General features: G+C 33.9%; 1 pseudogene; it reads right to left on the reverse strand.

The window, feature by feature from the left end:
- Window positions 1-4,451: 4,451 nt before the first annotated feature.
- LOC145158040 (putative mitochondrial protein AtMg00820 pseudogene) lies at window positions 4,452-4,784 on the reverse strand (annotated as a pseudogene).
- Window positions 4,785-7,664: the final 2,880 nt, after the last annotated feature.

Below are 7,664 nucleotides of genomic sequence, written 5' to 3' on the forward strand. Positions count from 1 at the left end.
CCGAATCAATTCCTAATTCGAGGCTGTGGCTCGAAGATCGGTCATCATAAGGCTTAGGGCATTTGGAAAGGCGAGATCTAGACCCATTTGGGTGCGAGTCATGTAATTGAGGTGATCCGGGTGTTCGGTTCGTGTTTTGGAGCTTGGGGGTATTTCGGTAAAGTGTAAGTTCGAGCTTTTATGAAAATTTGGAATTTTGTTCGGAAGGTCCTAATGCCGGTATGAGTTGATAGAAGTGTAACACTTCTCGTTACCTTTTCGTGGATATAACGACCGTCGGAAACGGACTTGCAGCGAAGAAGTTATGGCATTTGGAAGATTGGTGAAATTAGGGTTTCACCAGGTACGCGGGGCGTACACGAGTGTACGCATGGCGTACTAGAAGGAGGGCCAGTACGCGGGGCATACATCTTGAGTACGCTGGGCGTACTAAGCCAAATGTTCGCAATCACTCTTTGGAGTATGCATGTCGTACAGGAAGTACGCTGGGCATACTCCAGTTAGTCCCAAACCCTATTTTTGGGTCTTGGACCCTATTTAAACCCCATATCTCATCATCTAACCCTAGTACCTTCAGCCTTCACCCCTCTAAACCCTGGAAATGAAACCCTAGCCCCCATTTGAGTGGTTTTTGAGTTTTTGGGTGTTATTTCATGCTTTTAGTGTTCATAGAAGAAGAAGGAGCTTCTTGGAGAAGTGTGTGATTGCTTGAGCCACATAGGTTTAGACACAAATCATTATGAAAATCATTGAAAAACCACAACTTGACATGCATTTATAAACAGAAGCAAAGGACCACCCATATATATATATATATATATATATATATATATATATATATATATATATATATATATATATATATATATTGTTAGGTTCATATATAAACTATAAGTATTTTGTGAGTGTATGACCAATTCTGGACCAATCACCATTTAAGGGTAAATTAGTCAATTTCTAAAATATGATTATAATTATAATTAAATAATTAATTAAATTACCTAATTTAAAATCCTATATATGGAATGTAATTTATATTTCAAAATAAAAAGACTATATTTTTGGAATTTGATAACTTCATCTTTCATATTCGTATTCGTTTTCAAAATAAAATGCAACAACTTTTTTTTTCTTTTTTGAGGATACTCACATATACAAGCACAAAAATAAATCTTGTTTTGCCGTGCTCTTGACCAGAATATTAAAATCAAGAATGAGAAGAAGGAGGTTAGATTGGTGTATTAATCTCGAATAGTGAGAGGTAAAGAAAACGTGGCTCATGTGCAATTTTAAAGAGAAAGAGACGAAAGATAGGTGAGATTTTTTTAGAAGAAATAAAGGATTGAGATAATATATTTTCTCTGTTTTTGTTTGTGAAGTAATAGACATGTACAAGAGGTGATTTCATTATTTTCATTTTCATTCTTTTGTTTTTATTTTGACTATTAATTGAGTTACTTACAAATTTGAATATGATGTTTAATTTTCATTTATTCACGGTTATTGATTTTAACTATTGTGGAGTAATTTTTATGTGAATTTAGTTTATTTGTGATGTTAAATTAATTGATACAGTGGTGCTAAAATGTGGTGGTCTTTTTGTTCAATTTTGTTGTTTTTGTCGATAAATTACGTGTTATTTTTTTTATAATAAATCAGAATGTATTGGCCTTTCATAGTAAAAACACATATGTTTAACTACATATTAATTTATTTTTTCATGAAAATAATTGTTCATCGATTCAACCACATTTATCAATCAATACATTGAAGAATTAACTTCAATTCTTAAAGAAAGATTTTTGAATATGCAAGAATGTCTTATGAGAATGTCATTCTTAACCATTATGATGAACATGTAGTTCATATCTTATGTAACACATTCTTCAAGAATATCTTATGAGAATGTCATTCTTAACTATTCTTATCATCAAGAATAAAGTTTTAATTAAAATAATCGATACTTAACCATTCTCATGATCTATAACAAGCTTTATTTAAAAAAAAATGATTCTTAAGCATGAACGGTATATATTCGTCAAGAATGTATTAGACTATATTCTCGTATTCTTAAAGAATTCAATACGTAAGTAAGTTCCAATATGCAAAACTTATTATACCACATTCTTAAAGAATACAAAAACAATAATCAACTTTATTTGAAATATATATATATATATATATATATATATATATATATATATATATATATATATATATATATATAATCTCTTCAAAAGCTTCAATGTTCACACCTTTTTCGTGGCTATTGCTCACCGGGGGGGGGGGGGGGGTGTCAAATTGGGTCAAATAAGCCACTCAACTTCGGACGACCATAACTTTCTCATACGAACTCTGTTTTTAACAAAATTTATATCCACGAAATCGTCTCAAAGTGAACAACAACTTTATTCAACTAATAATTCATTAAAATTTATAAATTTTCCGATGTAATTCCACAAGTATACAAACATATGTATTGCATTACCGGAACATCACCGTTTCATTACTTAAGTTCATTCTTAGCGATATTTATACCAATTACATACTGTAACCCACAATACGAAATTTTTGGGTCGTTACATGGACTATATTATAGTAATATTAGAAGCCAAAAAATGGGAAGTCCATTGGCCCCAACCCCACCCCAAAATCCACCAATGCTCTACTATATTCTAACCCCTCTATACAAAACAATGTAAAGCTAAATCAATAAAACATAGTGATAGACTGATAAACATAATTCACAAGATACTATGATATACATAAAGAAAAACTAATAACATTGTTTTTGACTTTCTCTACTTCATTATTCATTAAATTCATTATGAATACACAAATAAATCATTCAAACAAAATGGAACATGTAGCCTAGTAGAGAAAGCAATTAAGCATGATTAGGAGTTGGAAAATTTGAAGAGATAAAAGATACTAACATATAGTCAATGATTCAAATAGACGACTTAGAGGAGGACAAAGCGGCGACCAACGACTCAACGAATTTATGATAATATTTTGATTTTTTTTTATTTTCATTGATTTTTTTTCATAATTAAAATTACTTCAAGATTGACCAAATGTTACATAAAAATGCATTTTATGAACATATCAACACCATAAATATATATTTGTTCGTAAATTCGAAGGCCCCTTAAAACCGGAGGCCCCGTGCGACCACACCAATTGCATACCCCTAGGGCTGCCACCGACTTCACCCTTATCCCGTTTCATGTTTATTTGATATCTTGACATAATTGGTTTTTTATGTATGATTTCTTAGACCCACTATAGGTCAATGTAAAGATATGTTCATAATATGGTGCAAATGTAAAGCAATAGTTTGGCTACTTTCATGTTACATTCTGTACATTATACTATTAAGTTTTCAACAAAATGAAGCAACGATGTGGATTAATTAGTCAAAAAGCTATGTTCATAATATGGTGAGCATGTAAGATTTTTTGTTAATTTTTTTAAAAATAAACAATTTTGGTTTATTATTGTTAAACTTTTTTGTTTATATATTAGTGTTGTAACTTAGCTTTTTGACATTAGTATCCCTTACTGCATTCGAATTCAATGGAAGAGAGGATTTAGTGATAACTCATTGTGCTCAAATGAGATTTTGTTCGACTTCAATAGAAGAGAGGATTCAACGGTAACTCATTGGACTCATTTGAGACTTTAAAACACCATGAGGCCACCATTACTTCTTAACATCACTTGCCCTCCTCTATGTCATGTATTCTTCTCCTCCCGTACTTGGTATCTCCATCCCTCACATGTCCATCAAGATTGATGATCTTGTCGGACATCCAACTACCCAACAAGACCATCATTACTGACAAACATCACTCTTCCTCCTCTTTGTCGTATCAACCTCGCATCTCCTTTACCTCTATCGCATATTGGTTCCCAAAATTAACGTGCATTCGGATACCATAAAAATGGAATAAGATGAAATTAATGGTCTTGATGACGACGTTGTTGTTCTTTTTTTTTTTTTTTTTTGTTGTAATAATGGGGGAATAGGGAAGTGCGCGAGGCTTTAAAAATTCAGTTTAGAGTTACAGTAGTCGGAGACGAGTTGCAGTTGCACTCATCGAAGACTATGACTGGGCTAAGGAGTTCTAGAGATATCAGTTGAGATTGAAAGAGATAAAGATGGTGTAGGGTTGGTGATGGTGGTGGGGCTGGTTATGACTGATAATGATGATGGTGGTGGAGTTGGTGATAATTGGACATTTGACAAAACCAAGACTTTTCAAGCATTTTTCGAGTCGAGAGTTCCATGCTTTTGGCGCTTGTCGAAGACCATAAAGAGCCTTTAACAACTTATACACTTTTTGGGGATGTTGCTTGTTCACGAAACCTTTAGGTTGTGAAACGAAAACTTCTTCATCAAGTTCTCCATTCAAGAAAGCCGATTTAACATCAAGATGGTGTATTTTCTAGCCGTTTTTACTAGCGAGAGCAAGTAAAATCCGTATTGTTTCAATTCGAGCAATGGGTGCAAACACTTCATCGTAGTCTACACCGGGTTTTTTCACATACCCTTTAGCCATAAGTCTCCCCTTGTTTTTCACTATATTACATTCGGGATCTCTTTTTACTTTGTAAACCCATTTTACACCTATGTGTTTCCTGTTTGGCGGTAAGTCAACAAGCTTCCAGGTTTTATTTTTCCTTGTTGCTTCAATTTCACTTTTCATTGATTTTAACCAATTTTCATCTTGTTGAGCTATTGTGAATGACTCGGGTTCATCGTCATGAAATAGTAACATTGCTTCACAATCGGCATATATATCATTGAGTGATATGAGTCGTATAGGAGCTTCATCACTCGAACTTGAATCTTATGGCAATAAGGTGGACGATGAGTCAACTGGTTCATCTTGACTTGGTTGTGTAGTATGAGATGAAGTCTTCTGCTTATCATTTTTAGGTTGATCATCAATGAGTTCAAATGTACATGTATTGTGAAACTTGCTTGACTCCTAATTCCATGCTCAATCTTCTTCAAATACAACATCTCTACTAGTATAAAATTTTTCAGCTTCAAGATCAACCAACTTATATGCTTTGCTGCCCATTTTAGCCCCAAGATGGACAAGCTTTCTACTTTGATCTTCCAACTTACTTTGATGTCTTTTGGAAACTTTAGCATGTGCGACACACCCGGATACCCTTAGATGTTCAAGATTCGGTTTTCTTCAAGACCAAGATTCGTAAGGTGTTACATCATTCAAGACTTTTTTTTGTTACACGATTAAGAGTGTATACTACATGACGTATGACTTCACCCCATAATAAATCTGGTACGTTCATCTCTTTTAGCATGTATATAGCCATCTCTCCAGCTGTCCGATTTCGCCTCTCTACCACTCCGTTTTGTTGTGGGGTATATAGGGCTGTAAAGTGGTGTTTTAAACCTATTTCAGCGCAATAGGTGCTAAAATGGCTTGATAAGAACTTACCCACACGATCTGTACAAAAAGTATTCAATTTCTTACCTATTTCATTCTCTAAAACTGTACGAAAACCTTTAAAAGTAACGAAATTTGATGGTGTGGGAGGCGAGAATGGACCACATAAATCACCATGAATAAGCTCTAACTTGTCTAAAGCTTTATATTGTGTTTCAGTGGGGAAAGAGTTTTGAGTTTGCTTTCTGACTAAGCATCCTTCGCAGACCTTGGTTGGTTTTTTAATAACAGGTAAACCACTCACAATCTCTTTTCTTGACATCATCTTAAGTGCCGAAAAGTTGATATGCCCAAGGCGAGCATCCCAAAGCCATGACGGCTCACGAGTTTCACTAGTCAAACACATTTGTGCTACAATTTATAGGCTAGTTTCAAGGTTGCAGAAAATGTTAGATGTTAGCTAGTCGGTGGACTGGGGTCTAGGGATTAATCAGCTAGGCGGGGATTAATCGGGGACCATTAATTATTAAGAAAATTATTCAATAATTTATAAATCTAACTTTAATTGTAAGAATATAAATAAATAAGCATAAAAGTTTAATAATAAGTTTAACAAGCACAACAATTTATCATCCAATTAATAAGAAAAGTTATTCAAATTTTAATATATCTTAAGAAAAGAAGTAAATTTGAGTATTTATATATTTGAAAACATAGAAATTTTGGAGAAAAACTTTAAAATTTAATTTTTAATTTTTTTATATATTAGTTGAACATTGAAATACTATGAACTTTTGAAAATTTGAAAATTTGGTTTAATATTTAAAATTTTGAAAATTTGAAAATTTGGCCGATTTGGCCGCCTAGGACCGATTAGGACCAATTAGAACCGTCTAGCTCCGACTTTGACCCCCTTTGACCAAAATTGATTAAGCCGACCGATTATCCTTAATCCTATTCGATTGAAGACCGCCTAGCGATTAATCCCCGATTAATCGGCCGCCTAGACCGATTTTTACAACATTGGGTAGTTTTATAGAGACGATTAGGCGTTTGGTTTACCTTCATTAAGGGCTTTCCATCTTTTTCATATATCCAAAGAAACATACCCAACATCAGAATTTTATTACCTTTTGCTGCGAGTTGGCCTAGACTAATGATGTTCGTGCACAAGCTAGGTATATAATAAACATCTTGTAATAATCTTTGTTTGCCGTTCTTGCATTGTAATAGAATCGATCCTTTACCCTCAATGCAAAATTTAGAACCATCTCCCAAACGAATAATACCTTGGATGGAATGATTAAGATTTATGAATTTGTCCCTTTGGCCTGTCATGTGATTACTAGCTCCATTGTCTAAATACCAAATATTGGTCTGGCTTGAATCATATCTCGTTAATCTTAGCTTGGGTGTTACTTTTTGCTTGTTTAAAAACACTTCTTCTTTTTCTTCCGGCGTGTTGCACTTAGCTAATAATAACGCCGACTCGTTATCATTCTTGTCTTGAACTTGGTGTGCCTCGTTGTTTTTTTTATTATAACTTCTCTCTTTTCGTGGATTCTTGCATTCGGTTGCGTAGTGCCCATAATCTTGACAATTATAATAATGAATGTTACTTTTGTCTTGGTTGGATGTTCCCGGGTCACCATTATGGGACTGATTTGAATTGCCACCTCGATAACCTCCACGTTGGTTGTTATTTCTACCTCTTCCCTGTCTTCCATGACCTCACGAGTTGGTATTGTTGCCATGGTAAGACTTGTTTTCGCCTTTTTTTTTCATCTTCTCTACCCACTCTTGATGGGTTAAAAGTAACTTCTTATCATCAGTTTTAGTTTGACCACATACCCTCTCTTCATGAGCTTTTAATCTCCTGATGACCTCTTCAACAATCATTGTTTCAAGATTTGCGAATTGCTCAATTGTTGAAGCAATTTGCACGAATTTTCCTGGTACAACATGAATCAATTTTTTCACAATATATGCTTCGTCCATGGTATCTCCCAAGGCTCGGATGTTGCTTACACATATCAACACAAGATTCCAAAGCAATTATATATATATATATATATATATATATATATATATATATATATATATATATATATATATACTGATAATAAGGCATGAAAAATACAAAATATAACATACATGCGACAACATCTTTTGAAACTCTGGCCTCCCCTAACTGACACTACAATGTTCGACTCCTCGCTGTTGGGGCTCCTGTTGTAA

Source organism: Lactuca virosa, chromosome 2 (assembly GCF_052849685.1).
Source record: "Lactuca virosa cultivar CGN04683 chromosome 2, Lactuca_virosa_CGN04683_v6, whole genome shotgun sequence".
Classification (NCBI taxonomy): Eukaryota; Viridiplantae; Streptophyta; class Magnoliopsida; order Asterales; family Asteraceae; genus Lactuca; species Lactuca virosa.